The 27,501-nt window shown below is 41.2% G+C and overlaps 1 protein-coding gene and 1 long non-coding RNA gene across 7 annotated transcripts in view; one reads left to right on the forward strand and one right to left on the reverse strand.

Annotated features, from left to right (window-relative positions):
* Positions 1-27,501, reverse strand: part of MARCHF3 (membrane associated ring-CH-type finger 3) — a 150,854-nt gene that overhangs the window by 63,484 nt on the left and 59,869 nt on the right. The gene's annotated exons all lie outside the window — the stretch shown is intronic.
* LOC123602981 overlaps positions 1-27,501 on the forward strand; it is a 109,064-nt gene that overhangs the window by 52,749 nt on the left and 28,814 nt on the right. For 2 of the 5 annotated variants that reach the window (XR_006714658.1, XR_006714659.1), the window contains exon 6: positions 20,872-20,958. This is a non-coding gene — a long non-coding RNA (uncharacterized LOC123602981). Of the gene's footprint in view, positions 1-20,871; positions 21,908-22,014; positions 27,020-27,501 lie in introns of those variants that run through there. The other 3 variants (XR_006714669.1, XR_006714660.1, XR_006714662.1) reach the window with 3 other exon arrangements.

The following is a 27,501-nucleotide window of genomic DNA, read 5'->3' on the forward strand; positions in this document are numbered from 1 at the left end:
AATCCAAGTTAGGTAACATACAGCATAATAATGATTTCAGGAAGAGAATTTAGTGATTCATCACTTACGTAGAACACCCAGGGCTCATCCCCACAAGTGTCCTCCTTAATGCCCCTCACCCCTTTAGCCCTTCCCCCACCCAACACCCCAGCAGCAACCCTGTTTGTTCTCTGTATTTAAGAGTCTCTTATGGTTTGCCTCTCTCTCTGTTTTTATCTTATTTTTGCTTCCCTTCCCATATGTTCATCTGTTTTGTATCTTAAATTCCACATGAGTGAAATCATATGATATTTGTCTTTCTCTGAATGACTTATTTTGCTTACATAATACAATCCAGTTCCATCCACGTTGTTGAAGATGGCAAGATTTCACTCTTTTTGATCGCTGAGTAATATTACATTATATATATATGTATATATACACATGTACATATACGTATACATATATATACATATATATGTATATATACATACATGTACACACACACACACACACACCACATCTTCTTTATCCATTCATCTGTTGATGGACATTTGGGCTCTTTCCATACTTTGGCTATTGTCAATAGTGATGCTATAAACACGGGGGTGCATGTGCCCCTTTGAATTTATCTTTTTGATAAATACCTAGGAGTGCAATTGCTGGATCATAGGATTGTTCTATTTTTAATTTAAAATTTTTTTTTATGTTTATTTTTGAGAGAGAGGGACAGAGTGTGAGCTGAGGAGGGCAGAGAGAGAGGGAGACACAGATTCTAAAGTAGGCTCCAGCTCTGAGCTGTCAATGCAGGGCTCAAACCCACGAAGGGTGAGATCATGACCGGAGCCAAAGTTGGACACTCAACTGACTGAGTCACCCAGGCACCCCTATTTTTAATTTTTTGAGGAACCTCCACACTGTTTTACAGAGTGACTGCACCGGTTTGCATTGCCACCAACAATGCAAAAGAGATCCTCTTTCTCTGCATCCTCGCCAACATCTGTTGTTGCCTGAGTTGTTGATGTGAGCCATTCTGACAGGTGTGAGGTGGTATCTCATGGTGGTTTTGACTTGTATTTCCCTGATGAGGAGTGACGTTGAGCATCTTTTTCATGTGTCTGTTGGCCATCTGGATGTCTTCTTTGGAAAAGTGTCTATTCAAGTCTTTTGTCCATTTCTTCACTGGATTATTTGTTTTTTGGGTGTTGAGTTTGTAAGGGTTTTTGTTTTTTGTTTTTTTTTCTTTTACTGTTTGTTTACTTTTGAGTGAGAGACAGAGCGCGAGTTGGGGAGGGGCAGAGAGAGATGGAGACAGAATCCGAAGCAGGCTCCAGACTCTGAGATGTCAGCAGAAAGCCCGATACGGGGCTCGAACCCACAAACCGTGAGATCATGACCCGAGCCAGAGTCAAATGCTTAACTGACTGAGCCACCCAGGTGCCCCTGAGTTTGTAAGTTCTATATAGATTTTGGATACTAACCCTGTATCTGATATGTCATTTGCAAATACCTTCTCCCATTCCATCGGTTGCTTTTTAGTTTTGCTGATTGTTTCCTTTGCTGTGCAGAAGCTTTTTATTTTGATGAGATCGCAATAGTTCATTTCTGCTTTTGTTTCCCTTGTCTCTGGAGACATGTCAAGTAAGAAGTTGCTGTGGCCGAGGTCAAAGAGGTTGTTGCCTGTTTTCTCCTCTAGGATTTGGATGGCTTCCTGTCTTATGTTTAGGTCTTTCATCCATTTTGAGTTTATTTTTATGTATGGTGTAAGAAGGTGGTCCAAGTTGATTCTTCTGCATGGCGCTGTCCAGTTTTCCCAACAGTATTTGCCGAAGAAACGGTCTTTTTTCCGTTGGATATTCTTTCCTGCTTTGTCAAAGATTAGTTGGCCATACGTTTGTGGGTCCATTTCTGGGTTCTCCGTTCTGTTCCATTGGTCTGAGGGTCTGTTCTTGTGCCAGCACCATACTGTCTTGATGATTACAGCTTTGTAATACAGCTTGAAGTCTGGGACTGTAATGCCTCCTGCTTTGGTTTTATTTCTCAGGATTGCCTTATTTAAGCCCCACTCTTAAGTGCTCACAATCCCATCTCTCACTGCTGAGGGGTCTTGTCACCAATGGCTCTGTCACTCACTTGGTTTTCCTTTCCCAAGATACTGTGTCCTGTGTGGCCGGCCTGTGTGCACACGTGCACAGGCACAACATTCCTCACACCTGGGCAGTCCTTGCTCTTCCCTGCACCATTATCCTCTCTGCTTCAATCTGTGCATTTGCCCAAATGTCTATTTTCTCACGACAAGCAGGGACGTCGATATGGGAAGCCACCCTGAACAGTAAACGGACGTGGGGCTAAAACTCAAGAAAAACTTTGTTCTAGCTCAGATGTGAACTGTGTGATCCTGTGTAGATCACTATACCTTTGGGGAGATGGTTTCTTCATCGACTAAATAACACCCCTCCTCCTAACTTTTCTGTGAAAACAATCACATGATGCAGTGTGTGTGGAAATATGGTATAGTCTGTAAGGAAGCAGTGATTGTTGGTTACTCTTATTATTTTTTCTAAGTGTTTATTTTTTGAGAGAGCACAAGTGGGAGCGGGAGAGGGGCAGAGAGAGAGGGAGACGGGGGATCCGAAGCAGTCTCTGGGCTGACAGCAGCGAGCCCAGTGTGGGGCTCAAACTCAACAAACTGCAAGATCACACCATGAGGGGAAGTCAGATGCTCAACCAACCGAGCCACCCAGGCACCCCCCTGTTGGTTATTATTTTTATTACACCCGGCCTTTACCCTTTCCTCTCCCATTCCTTCCTTACTCATTGGGAAGAAGCAACACATTTCACTATCTCAATATGTCTCAAAACACCAGCCCATTTTCTTGCCCTTGCCTGCCCTTCTTATTCACCGAGGAGATATACAATGGTCAGCAAGACAGAGATGATCCTTGCCTTCCCCCAGGTCAGAGAGGATGAGACAGACATCCAGCGATATGCTCTGGAGCCCGTTTGCACAATCCCATTGATGCCTTTCCAAGTTCACATTCAGTGAAGCCATGTTGATGGCTTCAAATTGGCAAGTGTGGAAGTATTTACACCAAGGAAATGGGCAAATGCTAAATCACCCCCCCTCCCCCTGCCCGCTGCCCCCTATTCCCCAGAGAGCTGGTTGCTGGACATTTACCAGCACACCCCTGGAGATAGAAACATGTGCAACAGGGCAGAGAAAAATACACCGTGGTCTGCACGTTCACAGGGAGGCACTTATCATGACTGTGGAGGGTGGGGGTGGGGTGGGCACAGGTCCCAGAGGAAATGAGGTTTAAACTGACACCTAGATAAGGTCTAAATAAGAGGAGCAAACCAAGCAAAGGGAGAAGAGAGTTCCAGGAAGTCCTAGAGTGTCAGCCCAGCTGAAGGAAGTTCCTTCGGGCTGTAGTGCAGAGGGAGGGAGGAGGAAAGGAGTAAAATGAAGCTACAGAGGTTAAAAAGTTCAACCCGACCCTGCGGGTAATGAGTGGTTACCAGTGGGCTTTGAGCAGGTAGGGTCAAGGTTACGAGCGGGTTCAGAGTCAGAGCGATCGCCTTTGAAATCTGGCTCTCCCAGCTGGCACCTCCAGCTTCTTCCGTCAGCTGAGGCTCATCTGTACAATGAGGGTCGTTGCAGTACTCAGACCTCCTGGTGGTGGTTGTGAAGCTGCAGGGAAAGCGTGCAGCACCTGCCTGGCTCCTCAGAGTTGCCGGGCAGACATTCAAGCACAGACTAGCCAACTGCAGAGCAGAGGCGCACGTTCTCCTGGGAGGACCTGTTTCTGCAACCCCTGCCCACCTTCAAACACCGGTATTCTGCTAGTCGGAGACGGTGTTTCTCATCCTCTGGGGGGTGACTTACTGGTGGCTTGTGAAATCCACAAGTGTCTTGGGCAGCACTTAAGGAAGACACAGAATTAAATGGAATTAGGCAAAAAACAAGGGCTGGCGTCCTTTGTACTTTGCAAGGTAAGTTCTGTCTCGTGTTTGGGTGTGCTGGATTGCCATGTAAAACTGATCCCTGAGGGCTACAGTTAAAAAAAAAAAAAAAAAAAAGTTAAAAAGTGTGAAAGCTGCTCTTAATCAGGAAGCTTCCTGAGCTCTGGGGGCTGGGAGACGAGAGGGTGAGGCAAGCGGGGCCAGCCTGGCTTTCCCCTCTCCTAGAGATCGTTAATGTCTCCGGTAGGGGATTTATTCCCCCAGGTCTCCAAGGCTTTTTAGCTTCCAGTAAAAATTGATGCTCCCTGCACCAGGTAGGACCCTAGGCTTTATCTGCTGATGAGAAGCCAGAGTAACTGACAGCCCATGAAAGTGACCCTTAAAGCCAAGAGCCAGGGAGGGAGACCGTATCTTCTTAGTGGGGGTGGTTGCTTGTTTGGGAGGCAAAAGGAGGGCTACTAAGCACCTCCGACGGCCCCATTAGTAATCGCAACCCCACCGTGAGTCCAAGTCAGTAACTAAAACCAACCAAGACAAGTCACTGTCCACTGGCTTAGTGCATGAAGGAACTCAGGCATGGAACTGACATTTAGTTTGGTGTGTCCCAGAAAGATAATTCTATATATGAATAGATTTTAGAATAATTTGCTTTCATCATATGTCAAAACATATCCAGTTTGCCCTTTGGAGTTGCAGAAACCATTTGGCATTTCTTTTTTCCTCTGCAGTTTTAAAAAATGGAAAGTAATGGCAGATGCCTGGTCAGTGTTTGGGAGAAACAAATGCCCTACCGCAAGACGATCTGGTTTCCTCGAGTCCTCAGGGCTCATTCCCCAGGCATGGGCAATTGGCACTAGATTAGCTGCCCACATTTATTGACAAAGGAATTAATCTTCACCATTGGTGTTTTTTTAAAGCCCATTCTTTCCAGGAAGCTGCAGCAGAACATCGGGCCTCCTTCATTTTTCCCTTTCTTCCTTTCCCTGCTGACAAAAGTGGCTAAAAATAACCTCGTAAACCCTTGATTCCACTGAGGAAGGTGAGGGAGCAAAAGAACAAAAGAATGTCTTTTCCCCAGTGCAGGCCGCCCAGTGCCCAGTTCAGGCATCAAGTGAAATTACAGACATCGGGAGATTGCCTCTTAGACGGGTTGAGGAGGGTGTATGCGTGTGTGTGTGGCGGGGGGGGGGGGGGGGGGGGGGGGGGGGAGGGGAAGCATGAACAATGTGAGGACAGTTACCCTGACATAACAACTGTGTATTTGGTCAGACAAAACATCTCCATCCGTGATCTCTAGGTATGCAGCACCCGCCTTAACTGCATTTTCCTACTATGCTTCTCACTTACCAAAATCATCTTCTGGGGGAGGGAGAAAGCAGTATACGCTTCCTAAGTCAATAAACCAATGCTGGGAGCACCTGAGTGGCTCAGTTGGTTATGCGTCTGACTCTTGATTTCAGCTCAGGTTATGATCTCAAGGGTTCATAGGATCGAGCCCTGCGTCCGGCTCTGTGCTGACAGTGCTGAGGCTGCTTGGGATTTTCTCTCTCTCCCCACCCCCCCCGCCCCTCCCCCTCCCTCACTTGCTCCCCGTCTCAAAAATGAATAAACTTAAAACAAATTAAAATGAACGCTGAGCCAGGAACTGCCCATTTCCATTCCGTACACTCTACTGAAAGTCCTCCTCAGTTAGACCCTAGGTAAAGTGCATGGCTCTGTTGGCTATCTTCCAAGGAGTGCTCAGCCTGTTAATAACTGAGCATCTCCTGTATGCGCCAGACTAGGGTTTGTGCAGAAAGGCACAAAGCAAGAGAGAAAACCACAATAGTTGCATGAAGAGATGCATGAGAGAATGAAGGGTTGAAAGGTTGTGGCACTGGGGTTTCTCTGGTCCATGGAGTTATGCATAATGATCTTTGAGCTGGGTTCAATGGGGGGTGATGTCTTTTTTTTTTTTTTAATGTTTATTTTTGAGAGAGAGAGAGCATGAGTGGGGGAGGGGCAGAGACAGAGGGAGACACAGAATCTGAAGCAGGCTCCAGGCTCTGATGCAGGGCTCGAACTCACAGACTGAGATCATAACCTGAGCCAAAGTTGGACACTTAACCGACTGAGCCACCCACACTCCCCCAGTGGGGGTTATGTCTTAAACTCCCATGGATTTCAGTATGTCTGTGTCACCCATGACAGGATGGCAGCATGGAACTTGGTGATCTACATGGTAAGACTAGTGTTGAAAGAGGACGTACAGACCCCAGGGAATTAACAAACATGATGGACTTCCATATGTTGGTGCTGACATGGCATTAACTGTCTGATTGGCAGAGGTAGCCTGAGGAAGGTGTTGTGATGAGGGTAGGTTTCTTGGCTAGGCAGTATTCGTCGCATGTGATTTTATGGGTGTGTGCCTTTATTGGTTTGCAGCTATGGAGTTGGGAAGGTGAAAAAGGTGGGTGTGGAGAGAGGAGAGAGAATTTTTCCTTCCATGAAGCTTTATCAAGACGATATACCAGTGAAGGAAATACCGTTAAAAGACAATGTTTAGGAGGTAAACAGTTATACATGCATTTAAATCTAAATGCCATTCCCATCACGTACATGTGTTAAAGAAAACAAGATACCAACAGCTAATAACTTAGAGAGTTCAAATTCATCCTCCCTAAAGGATTTAATTATTCTGTTAAACTGATTTCCCATTAAAGATTGTAACAGAGATCATTTAAATAGAGAAAAAAAATATGGTGACACTACAATGGTCAGTATATGTCTAAACAACATTTATAGGGGTTTTGATGGAACAGGAAATAGAGAGTGTCCTCTGTGACAAAGATCACATTCCATACAATGAGAGCCCTAGAAAGGTGGAGCTATACATTCAAAGACCTAAACTCTTTTGTCTTTGCAAATTCTGGAGCTAGAGCCCCAGTTGTAAAAGGAAAAGACCCCGTCTCTCTCCAATGTAACAACACTTCATGAAAGACTGAGCCCTTGATAAGGTGGATTGCCCCCAATGATACCCTAGAGGGACAGACATATGGCGCCTGGCCTGGTTCCCCTGGCTTCCCTTCTGGTTCTCAAGGGAATCATAGAATTCTCAGCATACACGGGCAGATGTTATTAGAGGGTTGGGATCAGAGAGGCAGAGGTGCTTATGGAGAATAGTTAGATTAGGGTTAAGTCATCTGAGAAGGGAGGGGTTGAACCTGGTAGAAATTCCTGGGATCTCAGGGAGAATCAGGAATGATCAGGAAATGAGAGGTAGCAGAAGGAAAGGAGATAGCTTCCATGATCCTAAAGGCTCATCTTAGAAAGGGGTCTGAACTGGTTAAACAAACTGTACACATCCGTATCATGGAATGCTGGGTCATGCCTCCCAGTATGACCACCACCCCTGACCATTCCTCCAGTACCCCAGCTCCAACAAGCTTTCAATTTCCCTGGAACCTCTAATCCATTGATTCTTCTCCCTTTTGACTCTACCTCATCCTCTTGATGATTGTCCTTTGGTCCTGAGCCCATTTAAACAAAAACTCCATCCTTAGAAGCCATCTGTTTGCATGTACCCACAACTCTTGCCTCTTTCCTGTCTATTCTCTTGGCAAGGGCATGATCCAGTTCTTTGCCAATTCTACGCCTATACCCTTTGCTGCTGAATATGACTGGAGAAAAACACAGAGCTGCACCGAATGGAAATTTGTGACCGCAAAGACCGAGCCCGGAATGCTGCCCAACAATCATTCTTCGTTTTTCTCTTTCTGGACCCTTCCCAACAGCATACACATACATGGCTGGTTATTTCTCCCACCTCAAAAAATCCTCTTTTCTCTGCCTTGTGTAGCTCTTACCTCATTTCTCTGCTCCCCCTGCAGCAAATCTCATCAAAAGAGGTTTCTTTCTGTCCTCCCATTCTCTGTCTTTTGCAGCTTTATGAAGGTATAACTGAAGTACCCTACCATGTACATATTTAAAGTGTACAATTTGATTGGTTTTGACATGTGTGTATACTGAGAGATCATTACCACAGTCACAATAATGAAGCTATCCATAACCCTCAAGAGTTTCCTTCAGTACCTTTCCTTTTGTCCTCCACCCATTCTAATGAGCCTTCTGCCAGCACCACTCTAAAGAAACTCCTGGTCAAGGTCACTGGTTATCTACATGTTCCTGAATCGAACGGTCGATCCTCAGTCCTTACCTTACTTGACCTCTGCAGCATGTTGACCTATTTATTTTCTCCTTCCATCTTGACACACTTTCTTCTCTTGGCTTCCAGGACATCGTAATTGATTGGGTTTCCTCCCCTTTTCACTATCCTCTTACCCTAAAGAGCCCTAGGATGCAGTCCACGGTGCCCCTTTCCTCTCTGTCTAAACTCACTTCCTTCATAATCCTCAACCAGCAACACGATTAATCCCAAATTTCTCTCCATCCTGGACCTCTCTCTTCTACTCCTTACTCGTACATCCCACTGCCTAGGTAAGATCTCCACTTCTCCAGTGTACCACGTTGAAAGCCGAACTCCTGAATCTACCCCCCTACAAAATTTGCTCTCCTACAGTCATCCTCATCTTGGTCAACGGCATCTCCACCCTTCCATATGCTCGGGCAGCCAACAGCTGAGTACTTATTCTTGACTTTTTTCTTTGTGTTACCACCACCAGATCCATCAGAAAATCTGCTTAATTTTACTTTCAAAACCTAGGCAGAATCTAACCACTTTTACTGCCTCCACTGCTTCCAACTTGGTCATTTCTTGCTTGGCTTACTCTGATGGTTTCCTAATCTTCTTTTCCCTATAGTGTGTTTTCTATAAGGCAGCCACATAGATTCTTTTAAAAATGAAGCTAGGAGGTTCCCTGTGTGGCTCAGTCGGTTAACTGTCTGAATCTTGATTTTGGCCCAGTTCATGATCTCATGGTTCCTGAGTTCAAGCCCTGCATCCGGCTCCACACTGACAGTGCAGAGCCTGCTTGGGATTCTCTATCTCCCTGTCTCTGTTCCTCCCCCATTCCCACTTTCTCTCTCTCTGAAAATAAATAAACTTAAAAAAATGAAGCTAGGTCACATGATCCCTTGCTCATAACCTTCCTATGGCTCCCCATTTTTCTCAGAATCACAGCCAACTTCCTTACAATGGCCTAAAGGGCCCTACACATTCTAGTCCTCCCTCCCGCTTTATCTCTCCATCCCATGTTGAGCTCACTCCATTCCAGCCACAGTGGCCTTTGCACTAGCTGTTCATTCTGGCTTTAAGTGCTTTCTTCCTGGCACAGCCACTCTGGAAAACAGTCTGGAAGGTCCTCAAAAAATTAAATACAGAGTTACCATCTGATCCAGCAATTCCACTCCTAGGTACATACCTGCTAGAATTGAAAACAAAGCTTCCAACGAAAACTTACACATGAATGTTCAAGGCAGCATTGTTCCCAGTACCCCAAAGTGGAAATGCTCAGTGTCCATCAACTGATGAATGGATCAACAAATGTGGCGTATCCACACAACAAAATATTATTCAGCCATAAAAGAATGAAGTACTGATACGTGCTACAACTTGGATGAAACTTCTAGACATTATACTCAGCGAAAGAAGCCATACACAAGAGGTCACATATTGTGACCGTTTCATTTACATGAAATGTCCAGAAGAGGCAAAGCCAGAGGGACAGAAAGTTGGCAACACCAAGTTGCCAGGGGCTGTGGGGAAAGGGCAATGGCAAGTGACTGCGACTGGGCACAGGGTCTTGTTGGGGGTGATGATAATGTTACGGATTACTCCTGTGCCTCCATCAAGGCTTTGCTCAAGTATCATTTTTCAGTGAAAATTTCAAACACCCTACCACCCTCCTCGCTCTTCTCATCCCTCTTATCCTGCCTTATATTTTAGTCCTTGTACTATGTGTCAGTTTCCGACATGATACACACTTTGCTTACTGTGTCAATTGTCATTTCCTCCCCCTAAAATGGAAGCTTCCTGACTTCAGACATTTTTGTCTGCTTGTCTACTTACGTAGTACAAGTATCTGGAGTAGTACCTTGTGCATCAATAAATATTGACTGAATGAATAAATTAATACCAAGAAGACATGAAGACTGATATGCAGAAGAATACCGAATCATATGAAATAATAATTTATTCTTAAGTGAAAAAAGTGGATTAGCAAACAATATATAGTATTTACAGTATGATCCCTGAATTGTTAGGAAATAAAAATGTATTATGCATAGGAAATACATTAGGGAGGTGAGATACATTAAAATACATCACAATCCCTGAGTGTTGTGATTATAGTTAGTTATCGATTTATTTCTAAAAAAATGTGTTTGTATTTTCTAAACTGACAGGCTTTGGAATCAGGCAGATTTGGGATATAATCTGTGCTCCACTTCTTACTGGCTATGTAAATATGAGCAAGTTATTTAACTCCTGGTGACTCAGTTTCCTCATTTTAAATGGTATTAACCTTACTGGACTCGTTTGGAGATTAAATAATACATGTAAAGCATTCAGCATGTGCTTGGCACATGCTAGGCACTGAGTTATCATTACCTTTCTAAAAACTATGGAGTTCACATATTTTAAAAAAAAACTTTTTTTAATGTTTTTTTAAAATACATTTTTAATGTTTATTTATTTTTGAGACAGAGCATGAGCGAGGGAGGGGCAGAGAGGGAGGGAGACACAGAATCTGAAACAGGCTGCAGCTCTGAGCTGTCAGCACAGAACCTGACGTGGGGCTCGAACCCACGAACCACGAGATCATGACCTGAGCTGAAGTCGGACACTCAACGGACTGAGCCACCCAGACACCCCTTTTAATGTTTATTTTTTGAGAGAGAGACAGAGTGTGAGCTGGGGAGGGGCAGAGAGAGAGGGAGACACAGAATCCGAAGCAGGCTCCAGGCTCTGAACTATCAGCGCAGAGCCTGATGCAGGGCTCAAACTCAGGAACTGCAAGATCATGACCTGAGCCGAAGTCAGGTGCTCAACCAACTAAGCCACCCAGGCACCCCATAATTATGGAGTTAAAAATGTACTACTTCCTGAATTTTTTTTCGTAAACATTTTGAGTCATACTCTTTTAAATTCCTTTGAGTGAACAATGAACGAGTATAGACTCTCACCTTTGTTATACGTCTGTACACTCTCTTGAATCATTCAAGCCTATCCATTTCTCTACTGACCAGGTCCACTGGACTCATTTGTTCCCTGTTGATTTTGGGTGATGTTTGACTCATCTGGCCAAGAGGAGATGACATGTACGTAGCACTGTCTGCAAGGCACTGACCTTTAACGTTTCCTTCTGAGTTGTTTGGGCATTTTTGTCCACTGTTGAGTGATTGCTCTGTAGGTTTTTTAGTTTTGGCACAACTGTAATCGAGGGTCTCTAATGCTCTAAGAAGGATACAGAAGTTACAAGATAAAAAACTCAAAAGCAAGCTCTTGAGTTTTCTCTAGCTAGACTGTCTTCTTATGGGGAGGGGGAATCAGCAAGGCAGAGGAAATCGTAAATTTTCACCTCCCTTTTCAAAGTTATTGTAAAAGTGATGTATTCTCATGGAAATACAGATTCACTCATTAAAGGAGGGTATACATGGAAGCAAAATACCTCTAGTTCACAAACTACTCCTAGTCCTGGAATTACAAGTGGTTACACTTGTAACAATTCCTGGTTTATCAAATTTAAGCAATATCAATTAATTCCTTGTTTTTAAAAAATTAGAAATTTAGCCCCCTACCTTTTTTCCCTCCTTTTTCCTCTCCCTAAATTTTGTTATATTTTTTACTTTTAAGTTCTTTGTTAACTTTATAGGTTTAAATAATGGTCCTGTATTTTTCTTTTTTAGTTCATCACCTTCAGCCAGTATCTCTTAAGCTCCCCCCAGTTGTGTAAGTTGAGGAAACTGGCACCGTTCTACCTCCCTTCTGTTGCTTCTCTTTTCCATCACTCACACAGATTCTCTCAGCCACATCATTAATTTTGCATTCTTAGGGTTTATAACTTAATTGTCTGTAATCACCCTTGTCTTCCACAGATTCTTTACGAATAAGTTCTAGAAAATGAAAACCAAGAAAGCATTTTAACATTATGAGTCGCCATAGATACAATTCGTTTCAGAACTAAGTAGTGTGACTGGACACTGACAGAAGGTGATGTGGGTTTCCTTAATCCATATTGCTTGAAAGAGAATGCCCCAGGCCTCAAAGTGTGTTATAAAAGTGTTAATTATTTTGGGGGGCACATGGGTGGCTTAGTTGGTTAAGCATCCGACTTTGGCTCAAGTCATGATCTCATGGTTCATGGGTTTGAGATCTGCATCGGGCTCGCTGCTGTCAGCATGGAGCTTGGGATCCTCTGTCTCCCTCTCTCTCTGCCCCTCCCCTGCTCGCTCGCTTGCTCTCTCTCCCTGTCTATCTAAAAAAAAAAACCAAACAAACAAAAAAAACCCAAAAACAAAACTTAACATTTTTTAAGTTATTTTTTACCAATTGCTCTAAATCACAACACATTTTCATTTGTTTCATAGTTGCACTATGTATTTCTTATGGAGCTTTTTGTTTTTCCTGACAGTTTGAATTGCCTTTATTTTATTTTTTTCTTGTTGGCAATAGTAGCCTATTTTTCACCCAAATGCTAAGATCATAAATCTGGTTAATCAAATCATTACAGAAAATCCACATTCTTCTTGAAGTCACGCTTCCTGTTGCTCTCTGACTCACACGGTCAGACAATTCAGACACACTGTTTTCTAAACATGCCACATCCCTAGGATTTCTTTTCATCACACTCTTTGAAATTAGGGTCAATATTTTCTCAAATATGTTCTCCTTTCTTTGCTATAGAATATTCTGAAACAATTTTTCCCCCAGAGATCTTTATTCCAGACATTTCTAAAATTTTTATTTTCCCTTTCTCTCAATTAATAGCTTAACGATAAATAAATTCTAGGTTTCAAACTCTTTTCCTTTTGAGCTGTGAATTAATTTTTTCATGAGTTGCTGATGGCAAATAAAATGCCAGTCTGATTCTTATTTCTTTAAAGTGTTCCCCCTCTCTGAATATTGTTAGCATCTTTTCCTTCTCATTCGTGTTGAGAATTTCATAGAGTTTTGCCCTTTTAATCTGAAGCTCTGGGAAATGTTACTTCTTTAAATACTTGTATCACCCCTTTGTCTTTATTCTCTTTTTGGAGCTCTTAATCATATGTTGGACTTCTAGGATGGGCTGTCCATGTCCATGAAATATTCTTTTATATCTCCTTGTCTTTTTGTTCTAAGATCTAGGCCATATACTTGACTTTATTTTAAATGCAGAAAATGTGGGGCGCCTGGGTGGCTCAGTCGGTTGAGCGTCCGACTTCAGCTCAGGTCACCATGTCGCGGCCCGCGAGTTCGAGCCCCGCGTCGGGCTCTGGGCTGATGGCTCCGAGCCTGGAGCCTGCTTCCGATTCTGTGTCTCCCTCTCTCTCTGCCCCTCCCCTGTTCATGCTCTGTCTCTCTCTGTCTCAAAAATAAATAAAAGTTAAAAAAAAAATGCAGAAAATGAATTTTGAAAATTTCGTCCACCATATTTTATTTTTATTTTTAGAGAGGGGGGAGGGGCAGAGGGAGAGAGAGAGAATCCCAAGCAGGCTCCATGCTTGGTGTGGAACCCAATGCAGGGCTTGTTCCCATGACCCTGGGATCATGACCTGAGCCAAAATTAAGAGTTGGATGCTCAACCGACTGAAACACCCAGGTGACCCTCATCCACCAAATTTTTAATTTCCACTGTTTTTATTCCTTAAACTTCCATTTATATAGTCACCTCTTCTTATTTTCTGGATACAAATATTCTTTTTATTTAAAAAGTTTTACAGAGAAAATAAACACCTCTGTATTTACAATTCAGAATTTTTTTTTAAAGTTTACATTTTGTCATTTGTGCTTTAGATACTTTTCTTATTAAAAGAAATGAGACCATTGAGGTCAGCTGAAGTGGCCTTTTTTTCCCCCAACCCCTATCCCTACTTCTGTTCTTCCCTCTTTCTCTTTCCTACCATCATTCACTTCTTACCAGAGGCAATCACCGTTATAAATTTTGTTAGTTTTCTTCTAGTCCATGTTCTATTTTTAATATGTCATTATCTTTGAATAGTACACAGTATTGTTTTATGTACATTAAATCTGTACCATAGTAGACATATTCCAGAAACATTTTGTTCACCCAATACTTGTTTAAAATTTGTCCATATTGAGGGCTGCCTGGGTGGCTCAGTTGCTTAAGCGTCTGACTTCAGCTCAGATCATGATCTTGCAGTTTGTGGGTTTGAGCCCTGTGTCAGGCTCTGTGCTGACAGCTTGGAGCCTGGAGCCTGCTTTGGATTCTGTGTCTCCCTCTCTCTGCCCCTCCCTCACTTGTGCTCTCTCTCTCTCTCTCTCAAAAATAAATAAACATTAAAAAAAAAATCTATCCTTGTTGATACACAGGAATACAGTTTGTTCATTTCCAACTGCTGTCAGCATCCTCATGATCATTCATTTAACAAATACTTATGTGCACCAAAAATGTTCCTGAAACCATTCAGGTGGCTGGAGGCACAGCCACGAAGGAAACAGAATATGAACATAGCATATTTTATTTTTCCTCCGTCCACAGACATTAGGTTTTGCCATGACCAACACTGCTTCAGTGACTGTTCTTGTACCAGGCTTTGATTGCATGTACTTCTCTAGTGAATATTTCTAGAGGTAAAACTCTTTTTCACAGGCCACATTTTCAATGTGACCAGGTATTGCCACCTTGCTGTCCAAAGTGGTGCATCAGATGGCATGCCCAGCAAGCTGAGAGAATTGTCTGTTCTGTTCATCCTGCTCTGCATTTGGAAAGTCATACTTCTTTTATTTTTGCCATTCTGATGGCCGAGGAATGGTGCCTCTTTGTTTTAGTAAGCATTTCCCCTAATTGTTAGTGAGGCTTAGCATCCCTTCTCCCATTTATTGGTCCTTTAAATCTCCTTTGTGTACTCCCTGAAGGTATCCTTCGCTGCTCTTTTTTGTAGTTAGTTGTTTGTCTTTTTCTTACCAACTTGTAACGTTCTCCATCTATACAGTGTGGAAGCAAAAACATTTTCTGTTTTATGCATTGAAAATATATTTTTGCAATTCAGGGTTTGTGTCTTCACTTTATTTATAGCAGCTTCTGCATAAAAGAATTTTACTTCTTAATGTCATCTTTTCCTTTATGAGCTGTCCTTTTTGTATACTGACTGAAAAATAATCTCTCCCCCACAGTCATAAAGAAATTCTCCCCTCTATTTCCTCTTAGTAATTTTAAAGGTTTATTTTACACACACAGGCCCCTAATTCATCTAAAATTACCCATCTGTATGAGTTAGGCATTAGTCTACCTTTTTTTCATAATGAGAGCTAAATCATTTATTAAATAATCTTTCTTTTTCTCCCTTGTTTTTAATGCCTTGTCTACCCTCTGCCAAGTTCCCACATATATTTTGAAGATTGTTTCTGTGGTTTCTATGATGTTACAATGAATGGATCTGCGATTTGTCAGGTTCTTTTTTGAAACAATTCTCTTTTGCTCCGTAAGTTTCCCATCTTTCACCCAGTCTCAGTACTACTCTGTCTGTCTTCACTTACATTGACCATATTTTTAAACAGACCTCTTTATTTAAAGATGAGGAAATAGGGGGCACCTGGGTGGCTCAGTCGGTTGAGCATCTGACTCTTGATCTGGGCTCAGGTGATGATCTCACATTTCATGGGTTCGAGCCCCACATTGGGCTCCACTGACAGCATGGAGCCTGCTTGGGATTCTCTCTCTCCATCTCTCTCTGCCCCTCCCCTACCCACTCACTCTCATTCTCTCTCTTCTTAAAAAAAAAAAAAAAAAAGATGAAATGGAATGAAGGAAATAAATACTCCTTTAAAACTTGATCATGTTCTTCCAATCCATGAGCACGGAATGTTTTTCCATTTTCTTTGTATCTTCTTCAATGTTCTTCATCAGCTTCCTATAGTTTTCAGCATACAGATCTTTTACATCTTTGGTTAGATTTATTCCTAGGTATTTTATGCTTCTTGGTGCAATTGTGAATGGGATCAGTTTCTTTATTTGTCTTTCTGTTGCTTCATTATTAGTGTATAAGAATGTAACTGATTTCTGTACATTGATTTTGTATCCTGCGACTTTGCTGAATTCACGTGTCAGTTCTAGCAGACTTTTGGTGGAGTCTGTCGGGTTTTCCATGCATAATATCATGTCATCTACAAAAAGTGAAAGCTTGACTTCATCTTTGCCAATTTTGATGCCTTTGATTTCCTTTTGTTGTCTGATTGCTGATGCTAGCACTTCCAACATTATGTTAAACAACAGCGGTGAGAGTGGGCATCCCTGTCGTGTTCCTGATCTCAGGGGGAAAGCTCTCAGTTTTTCCCCATTGAGGATGATATTAGCTGTGGGTTTTTCATAAATGGCTTTTATGATGTTTAAGTATGTTCCTTCTATCCCGACTTTCTCAAGGGTTTTTATTAAGAAAGGATGCTGAATTTTGTCATATGCCTTTTCTGCATCGATTGACAGGATCATATGGTTCTTTTCTTTTATTAATGTGATGTATCACATTGATTGATTTGCAAATGTTAAACCACCCCTGCAGCCTAGGAATGAATCCCACTTGATCATGGTGAATAATTCTTTTTATATGCTGTTGAATTCGATTTGCTAGTATCTTATTGAGAATTTTTGCATCCATATGCATCAGGGATATTGCCTGTAGTTCTCTTTTTTTGCTGGGTCTCTGTCTGGTTTAGGAATCAAAGTAATGCCGGCTTCATAGAATGAGTCTGGAAGTTTTTCTGCCCTTTCTTTTTTTTGGAACAGCTTGAGAAGGGTAGGTATTATCTCTGCTTTAAATGTCTGGTGGAATTCCCCAGGGAAGCCATCTGGTCTTGGACTCTTATTTGTTGGGAGATTTTTGGTAACTGATTCAATTTCTTTGCTGGTTATGAGTCTGTTCAAGTTTTCTATTTCCTCCTGATTGGGTTTTGGAAGTGTGTGCGTGTTTAGGAATTTGTCCATTTCTTCCAGGTTGTCCAGTTTGTTGGCATATAATTTTTCATAGTATTCCCTGATAATTGCTTATATTTCTGAGGGATTGGTTGTAATAATTCCATTTTCATTCATGATTTTACCTATTTAGGTCATCTCCCTTTTCTTTTTGAGAAGCCTGGCTAGAGGTTTGTCAATTTTGTTTATTTTTTCAAAAAACCAACTCTTGGTTTCGTTGATCTGCTCTACAGTTTTTTTAGACTCTATATTGTTTATTTCTGCTCTGATCTTTATTATTTCTCTTCTTCTGCTGGGTGTGGGGTGTCTTTGCTGTTCTGCTTCTATTTCCTTTAGGTGTGCTATTAGATTTTGTATTTGGGATTTTTCTTGTTTCCTGAGATAAGCTTGGATTGCAATGTATTTTCCTCTCAGGACTGCCTTTGCTGCATCCCAAAACATTTGGATTGTTGTATTTTCATCTTCATTTGTTTCCATATATTTTTAAATTTCTTCTCTAATTGCCTGGTTGACCCATTCATTCTTTAGTAGGGAAGAATAAATATTGTTAAAATGTCAATACTACCCAAAGCTATCTACACATTCAATGCAATCCCAATCAAAATTGCACCAGCATTCTTCTTGAAGCTAGAACAAGCAATCCTAAAATTTGTATGGCACTGCAAAAGACCCGGAATAGCCAAAGTAATTTTGAAGAAGACCACCAAAGCGGGAGGCATCACAATCCCACACTTTAGTCTCTACTACAAAGCTGTAATCATCAAGACAGCATAGTATTGGCACAAAAACAGACACATAGACCAATGGAATAGAATAGAAACCCCAGAATTAGACCCATAAAAGTATGGCCAACTAATCTTTGACAAAGCAGGAAAGAATATCCAATGGAAAACAGTCTCTTTAACAAATGGTGCTGGGAGAACTGGACAGCAACATGCAGAAAAATGAAACTAGACCACTTTCTTACACCATTCACAAAAATAAACTCAAAATGGATGAAGGACCTGAATGTGAGACACAAAACCATCAAAACCCTAGAGGAGAAAGCAGGAAAAAACCTCTCTGACCTCAGCCACAGCAATTTCTTACTTGACACATCCCCAAAGGCAAGGGAATTAAAAGGAAAAATGAACTATTGGGACCTCATGAAGATAAAAAGCTTCTGCATTGCAAAGGAAACAATCAACAAAACTAAAAGGCAACCAATGGAATGGGAAAAGATATTTGCAAATGACATAGTGGACAAAGGGCTTGTGTCCAAAATCTGTAAAGAACTCACCAAACTCCATACCCGAAAAACAATCCAGTGAAGAAATGGGCAGAAAACATGAATAGACACTTCTTTAAAGAAGACATCCAGGGGCGCCTGGGTGGCGCAGTCGGTTAAGCGTCCGACTTCAGCCAGGTCACGATCTCGCGGTCCGTGAGTTCGAGCCCCGCGTCAGGCTCTGGGCTGATGGCTCAGAGCCTGGAGCCTGTTTCCGATTCTGTGTCTCCCTCTCTCTCTGCCCCTTCCCGTTCATGCTCTGTCTCTCTCTGTCCCCAAAAAAATAAAATAAAATAAAACGTTGAAAAAAAAATTTTTTTAAAGAAGACATCCAGATGGCCAACAAGCACATGAAAAGATGCTTAACATCACTCCTCATCAGGGAAATACAAATCAAAACCACACTCAGATACCACCTCACGCCAGTCAGAGTGGCCAAAATGAACAAATCAGGAGACTATAGATGCTGGCAAGGATGTGGAGAAACGGGAACCCTCTTGCACTGTTGGTGGGAATGCAAACTGGTGCAGCCTCTCTAGAAAACAGTGTGGAGGTTCCTCAAAAAATTAAAAATAGACCTACCCTATGACCCATCAATAGCACTGCTAGGAATTTACCCAAGGGATACAGGAGTGCTGATGCATAGGGGCCCTTGTACCCCAATGTTGATAACAGCACTTTCAACAATAGCCAAATTATGGAAAGAGCCTAAATGTCCATCAGCTGATGAATGGATAAAGAAATTGTGGTTTATATACACAATGGAATAATACGTGGCAATGAGAAAGAATGAAATATGGCCCTTTGTAGCAACGTGGATGGAACTGGAGAGTGTGATGCTAAGTGAAATAAGTCATACAGAGAAAGACAGATACCATATGTTTTCACTCCTACGTGGATCCTGAGAAACTTAACAGACGACCATGGGGGAGGGGAAGGGAAAAAAAAAAAAAAAGGTTAGGGAGGGAGTCAAAACATAACAGACTCTTAAAAACTGAGAATAAACTGAGGGTTTATGGGGGGTGGGAGGGAGGGGAGAGTGGGTGATGGGTATTGAGGAGGGCACTTGTTGGGATGAGCACTGGGTGTTGTATGGAAACCAATTTGACAATAAATTTCATATTTAAATAAATTTAATTAATTAATTAAAAAAAAAAACCTGATCATGTGTTTCTTGGCCATAGTGTTTTGTCTTTCTGATTTGTTTACTCATGTTCCCCCAATCTTTGATTTTGTTTTGGCCTTTCTCTTAGTTAATTCTCTATATATCTTCAAAATATTAACTATTTGTTATATGTATTTAAATTAAAAAAAAAAAAAAAAAGAATCCCGGGATGCCTGGTGGCTCAGTCAGTTAAGAGTTCAACTCTTGATTTTGGCTCAGGTCATGATCTTACTGTTGTGAGAACCAGCCCTGTGTCAGACTCCACATTGGGCATGGAGCCTACTTTAGATTCTCTCTCTCTCCCTCTCCTTCTTCCTCTTCCCTGCTTGTGTACACTCTCTTTCTTTAAAAAAAAACAAAAAAACAAAAAAAAAAAAACCTATCATTTGTCTTCTAGTTTTGTTTACAGTCTGTTTGACAAAAATTTTTAAATATCACTCTTCTCTGTGATATCCTTTATTATTCCTCTACTGAGAAAAATCTCATTCCAAGAGCAGATTAAAATTTATCCTAGATTTTTTTCTTTCAGTAGACTACACGTCCAGCATAGAGCCCAACAACAGGCTTGTGCTCATGACCCTGAGATCAAGACCTGAGCTGAGATCAAGAGTTAGATGCTCAACAGACTTAGCCACTCAAGTGCCCCTCATTGTAGATTTTCTGTGACTTTTATAATTTCATGAATTCTTCAATACATTTAAATTTTATTTTGGTGTATGGTGTGATGTCAAAAGCCAGCTTTCATTTTCTCCAAATGGTTTATCAACTGGTTCAGTCTTATTTATTGGTAACTTCTTCATGTGTATGCCACTGTTCTCAACAGTAAATCCCTATTCATCGTAGAATCTCTCCCTAGGCATTGCTTCATTAATCTATATTTCGAAAACATCACGTTTCAAAGTTATGATAGCTTTATAATTCATTTCAGTAATTCTTAGACAAAGATCTCTTGTCTCCCACATTTTGTTGATCATTTCTATTTATTCTTCCTGGGTTGTTGTTGTTTTCTTGTTTTCTCTTTGTTTTTTGTTTTTTTCTTAACCTTGAGTCACCATTTTAAAGTTGAGATTTTCTTAAAAATGTGTTTCACCTGAAGAATAACATAGAAAAGAATTACATTTTGAAAATATTTAGTCTTCCTATCTAGCTACATAGCCTTTATTAGAGTTTGCTTTTATTTCTCTCAGCAAATAGTTCAGTTTTCCAAGTACTCATTTATTATTATTGAATATTTTACATCTTAGTAAATGGGATTTTTTCCATTATATTTTACACACACTGCTCATTGACAGAAAAGCTATTGATTTTGGTTTATTTTGTAGATAGGGTTTTTTTAATTAAATTTTTATTCATTATATTTTGATTGATTCTCTTGTTTTTAGGTAAACAGAAACATCACCTGTAAATGATGATCTTTTTCCTTCTTTCCACAGATTTCTGTTTCCTGGATGGGCTGTGGCTTCCAGCAGAATACTGAGTGATCACTTTGTGAAGGGAGTCTTGGTCCTGATCCTCATGAGGTATTAGTTTATTGTCCTTACCAGTTTACTAGTTAGTGTGCTCTGAGCTGTTATTCTGGTCTCAATGTTCTTGATCATATTAAGATATATGTCAGTTTCAGAAATGGTCTTGTGTACTTATCCTGAATTTTCAGCTTTTTTTTTTTTAAAGTTCAATTTTTTTTTAATTTCTAAAAGCCCGTTGCTTTTGTATTCTGTATTTTTTTTTGTTTTTCATGATCAAATTCTTCATATTCCATTTATTCTATGTCCCTAGTCTCTTCTGATTTACTCTATTACTACTTCTAAAATAATTTATCTTTGAATCCAAAAAGTGTCTCATGACTGGACGGTACAGACAAGGAGAGGAAAGATCAAGGGTACCAAATAATCTTCGGGTAAAACATCAAATGTGACAGATTTTTTAAAAATGCCACTTGTTCACTTGAAAAGAAATTGATTGATGACTGGCACACAGAGGAGAAAAGCTGATAACTACCACTTTGGCTCACCTTTATGTGCAAGATACAATTAAATTAAAGAGAAATGATCACAAAAGCACACCACACACACACACACACACACACACACACACACACACACAATAATGGAGTTATTTCAAAAAGACAGAGGATCAAAGTGTAAGAGCTCCACTGACTACAGGTGGAAAATAAAAAAAAAGTAGTATTGCACTATGAGCCCAAGTACGAAATCGGAGTCCATACTTCTACAAATAAGTGACTGAAGAAATAAATCAAGGGAGGGGGAGGGAGAAGAGACCTATCTCCTGTGCAGAAGAAATCTGAATAAGTTATGTACATGCTCAGACTCAAGGAGGTGGAACATAACTCCCCATTCCTCAAGTGTCGCCGGACATGGTGACTTCGTTCCAGAGGGTGCTGTATGGAAGAGAGGGAAGAAGAGCAACTTCACAGTGGAGAAACCTGGTAGACACCATCACCTCAGTCAGGTGATCACGGTCAACATCAACCCGGAAAAGTCATGTTGATAACATGTGCCCTTCATGTGTGATGACACTGGCCCTTGACTTGCATTGTCTTCCTCTCCCAAACTCAGAACCCTAGATGCATCCTCATGGAGGGACATTCTACAAAATACTGACTTGTGGTTGTCAAAGTCACGGCATACGTGTGAGGAACTGTCACAACCAAGAGGAGCCTAAGGAGACAGGACAACTGACTGTCAGAACGCAAAAAGCATATTATGTAAAATTCCATAAAAACTAAGGAAATGTGAACGAAGCATAATCTTGAGTTACTAAGAATGCATCAATATTGGTTCATTAGTTGTAACAAAGATACTATACTAATTTAAGGTGTTAGTGATAGAGGAAACTGGGTGGGAGGTATATGAGAACTTTTTTTTTTTTTTTTTTACTATCTGCAGTTTTTCTGTTAATACAAAACTGTTCTAAAAAATAAAGTTTATTTACTTATTAAAATTTTTTTTAACTTTTATTTATTATTGAGAGACAGAGCTTAAACAGGGGAGGGGGCAGAGAGAGAGGGAGACACAGAATCGGAAGCAGGCTCCAGGCTCTGAGCAGTCAGCACAGAGCCCGACCCTGTGCCTCAACTCACAAACTGCAAGATCATGACCTGAGCCGAAGTCGGCCGCTTAACTGACTGAGCCACCCAGGGGCCCCAATAAAGTTGATTTAAGAAATAATCACACCTTAATTTCTTGGTGTTCTTTAAGCTGCGATTACCACACACCATGGTGGAACACAACTGTAACTAATGAACGGCTAGCCCTGGTTGGCATTCCAACCAGCATCGCATCTGGGACTGATTACCAATGTACCTTTGTCTCCTAGGTGATTGCTTGGTTATAGTTCCATAGAGGGTACTCAGTTAAATTCTAAAAGCTCCTCTGAGAAAACAGCAAGAACAAATGGACATAATTTGCAGTCGGAAGGGGTTGAGTTAGAGTTCTGGTGTGCTGTGAAGTCAAGCTATGTGATGTTCCTAGCTAGGTATCTTTTAAAGGGTGAGTTGACCATAGGTCAATTTGGGTAGCCTGGCTTTAGCACGTCTTCGAGTAAATCAGGCAAGAAAATGAACTGTCGGGTGCCTGGGTGGTTCTCTTGGTTAAGCATCTGACTCTTGATTTTGGCTCAGGTCATGATCTCACAGTGGGATCATGTGGGATCCAGACTCGCGTCGGGCTCTGCCCTGATAGTGTGGAGCCTGCTTGGGATTCTCTCTCTCTCTCTCTCTCTCTCTCTCTCTCTCTCTGTCTCTCTCTCTCTCTCTCTCTGCCCCTCCCCCACTTGTGTGCACATGCTCACACACTCACTCTCTCCCTTGAAATAAATAAACAGAAAAAACGAATTCGTACAGTTTCCAGGAGGCCCTAAGAGTTTTTGTATCTTAAGCCAAAAATTTCCATAAACTAAAAGTTGGTCTAAGTGGTTCCAATCACAAAGAAATTGTTCTTCAAATTGTCTCCAGTCTCTGCCATTCTCTCCATCAACACATGATTTATTAATTTTGTTTCAGAGACTTGAGTTCAGGCTGCATAAATCATGAATAAAGATTAGTTTAACAGTCACAATGCCCCCTGGGACAATGTTTCAAGTGAAGAAAACTCAAAATTGTCGCAGTGTGAAAATAATATGACAGTTGTATCAATATTTGCAAACTAAAGTGATATTCAGTACCCTTACAGAGGCGGGGAATAAATTCTATTCCTTCTCATTTTATGCAAACTCCAGAACTTTCCTTTTTAATTTTTTATCAATATTTTCCCCTTTGAGAATGTTTTGACAACAAGTCTCAGTTCACCCTGATCTGCCTCCAGCTGTTAAGCAAATCAGACACTGACCTCTTGCTACTGCCTTGATGACTTAAATACTTCAGAGAAACAATATATTACCTGGCCCCCAAGCCATTCACAGTAATGACAGTTTGCCATCTTTATGCATTCAAAAACGAGAGAACTGTCTGTTAGTGTGGCAAATACCATGGTTTTAATATTCACAAGTGTATCACCTTGTTTCCACTGGCTTATTCTACTTGGCTTTTTAACCCTCATGAAACTCTAGTTGTTCATGTACTTAGATATGTAACTGTGATTTAGAAAAAATGACCAGGTAATAAGTACTCCGGTTAGAAGCTAAATACTCACTGGAATGAGTTAAAAGTGGCTAGTTTTAAGGAGAAATGAGTCATTATTCAGGCAACTTAACTTTCTCTGACTTATATTATTCTCAGGTAGCCGATGGTGTGGTGAGGACCGACAATAAGATCACAGGGTAGAGGCTATCCTAGTTATGACTTAGAAGATCACACGACAGCAAGATCACATAGCTATTCTAGCGATGACTTCATACAGTTAATGGAATCTCTTGCTTTAAACATTTATTCCAAATGTCTGAATCCTGGGTGTGCTAGATGAAGAAAAGAGAGGAATAGAGTACGTACAAGGGAGCAAACCACAGTCTGTTAGACGAACTTCTCTCTCCACTTCCCGAATGATAGATATTTTGATGGAGAGCTTTCAACACGCTCTCTTGGTCAGCAATGAGGGGCATTGATTTATATACAGGCAGGGTTTGCACAGAGGGCTGTCAAAATAAAACTGTAGCGAATCATTAGAAAGCTGAATTCAATATGTTAAATCCCTAATCAGAGAGGCCAAAACCCAGACTCCGACATCTGTCTTGGGGAAGGGACCACCACGAGGCTGATGAAAGAGGGTTCGTGGAAAGGTCAGGAAAAAAATGCCAACAGTTACACTTACTATCATAAAAGAGTGTAGTACTGTTTGTGGTAAGCAATACAATTTGTTCCCTTTTTGTCCTATGTTGTCCCCTATTCATTTGAATAACTATGTTATCAAATCAATTTCATTAGCTAGTATGGGGGAATGAACAAAACCTGATTAAAATTCAAATTATAATCCCATCATGATGTAGTCTGCCCTGGTATTCTCCGAATCTAATAAGAAATTATGCCTCATCAAACATACATAATTTGGCTTGAAGTGGTATTAGTGGGAAGCCAAATTTATAGTCACAATAAAGTTGTCCGTGCTGGATATTTTCATTTCATAGCGCAAGATGCATTGGGTAACCTAGGTCCCCAGGCAATCATCTCATCATTCGGCCTCACTCTGGGTGGAGCTTGTTTATATCCTATAATTACACCATTAACAGCCACTACTAAATATAAACACAAGGATGGATATGAATGATTGCTTCACAACTGTGGTGGTGTCACCACACAATTACATTGACAGGCTCACTAGTGACAGCCCTGGAACTACCACGGTTACTCCTCCGCAGTGTAAACAAACAGCCATCTGAACACTTAACAGGAATACGCATTGTGTTTCTTTGTCCAATGAAACAGAGGTGCCAGCATCACATGAAGAAGTGAGGACGGGTCTATGCCGTGAGCCTAGTAGTTCTGCTACACGTGTTAAGAGCCCAGGGGTGGAAGGGGTGCCTGGGTGACTCAGACGGTTAAGTGAGCAACTCTTGGTTTTGGCTCAAGTCATGACCTCACCACCGTGAGATGGAGCCCCGTGTCGGGCTCAGTATGGAGCGCAGAGACTGCTTGGGATTCTCTCTCTCTGTCCCTCCCCTGCTCATTCTCTCTTCCTCTGTCTTTCAAAATGGATAAACTTAAAAAAAAAAAAAAAAAAAAAAAGAAAAACAAAAGGACCCAGGGGTGGAGGTTCTGGACACACCGCCAACATCTTAAGAATTCATGTCACAGGAGCCTCGCCATATGCATCTGCTGGTTGGTTCTGAAATCCAGTTAACTGGCTGTGTCCCTGGGGGTTAGTCATTTCACATCCAGGGACCTTAACTTCTTCGTGTGGCAAAGGAGAGTATCAGGGCCATGTGTTTCTGTACATATAAGATAACTCCATGCTTTCAGTAACAGCAACAAGAAAACTAAATATGAACTTGTGATTCTGTAATTTATTACTGAATCCATTTTGTTGTTATTTATTTATTTTTTTTAATTTTTTTTTTCAACGTTTATTTATTTTTGGGACAGAGAGAGACAGAGCATGAACGGGGGAGGGTCAGAGAGAGAGGGAGACACAGAATCGGAAGCAGGCTCCAGGCTCTGAGCCATCAGCCCAGAGCCTGACGCGGGGCTCGAACTCACGGACCGCGAGATCGTGACCTGGCTGAAGTCGGACGCTTAACCAACTGCGCCACCCAGGCGCCCCTGTTGTTATTTTTTTTAATAACAAAAGATTTCCTTTCTGTCCGTGTGACTGTGGGCAGGTTTGTTGTTCTCTGAGCTTTAATTTTCTTATATACAAATTAAGATAATCACAGCACCTATCATGGTTTATAGACTATTGTGAGAATTACCCAGAAAACGTATGTAACATTTAGTCCAGTGCGTGGCACAGAGTAGGGACCTGATAGACAGGTTTTCATCTGTTTTCTAGCCCTTTTTGTTTTGATTATAAACAAGTGAGCAAAGATTGAATAGATTCATGATTGTCTACTTACAAGGGAAAGTATTTTTATGACCTGTTAGAAATTTTTGTATGAATTCGTTATCTAGAGAAGCAACATCTGAATTTGGGAAATACTTCAACAGAAATAAGTGATCCTAAAACAATGTATTTGTCCTTTAAAAAATAAACTAGGGTAATACATCGCCCTTGGTATTTTTGTCGCATGAAGCAAGACAGTATCAGGTACAATACCCCTAAAAACCAAAATAGAAGATTTGACCAATCTTAGATAACTTGTAAAAGTTACCGGGTAGGAAAAAAAAAAAAAACCCTTCGGATGTTACTGCTAATTATTGGGGGGCGGGGAAGGGAAGTGCTGCCTTAAAAAGAAAATTAAAAAGCAAACCAAGTACCTGCATTTTCTGCTTGAGTAAATGGCATAAAAGATGTTTGCTACAGAGATTTATTTATTAGTTTGAACTAACAGAAGATCAGTTTGATCTAAGACACTGAAAATTTTTAGAACTGGAAGCTGACAGAAATTTAAACTTAGTTTTTAAATTGGTGAATCTTTCAAGAAACAAAAAATCTAGGGAGTTTTTTCAGCAGTTGAAGAAAAGCAAGCAGAGAATCAATTCTTCCATCGTCTTCCGTTAGGAAAGCCAAAGGAAAATGGGCTAGGATGTCAAAATGTCAAGGATACTCATTTTAAACTCCTGAAGTTCGTCAAACTAATTCACCAATATTTTCTGGCATTCTCTCTCCTGTGTGTAACAGAAAACTGGCCTAAGGGGCAGCATCAGAGGGCTAAAGCGCCTCTCTAAAGAGCACTCCTACCTTGGGGCTTCTTTTCTTTTCTTTTTTTTTTTTAATTTTTTTAACGTTTATTTATTTTTGAGACAGAGAGAGACAGAGCATGGACGGGGGAGGGTCAGAGAGAGAGGGAGACACAGAATCTGAAACAGGCTCCAGGCTCTGAGCCATCAGCCCAGAGCCCGACGCGGGGCTCAAAGTCACGGACCGCGAGATCATGACCTGAGCCGAAGTCGGCCGCTCAACCGACTGAGCCACCCAGGCGCCCCTTGGGGCTTATTTTCAATATTTAATACAACA

Source organism: Leopardus geoffroyi, chromosome A1, assembly GCF_018350155.1.
Source record: "Leopardus geoffroyi isolate Oge1 chromosome A1, O.geoffroyi_Oge1_pat1.0, whole genome shotgun sequence".
NCBI classification, from domain to species: Eukaryota; Metazoa; Chordata; class Mammalia; order Carnivora; family Felidae; genus Leopardus; species Leopardus geoffroyi.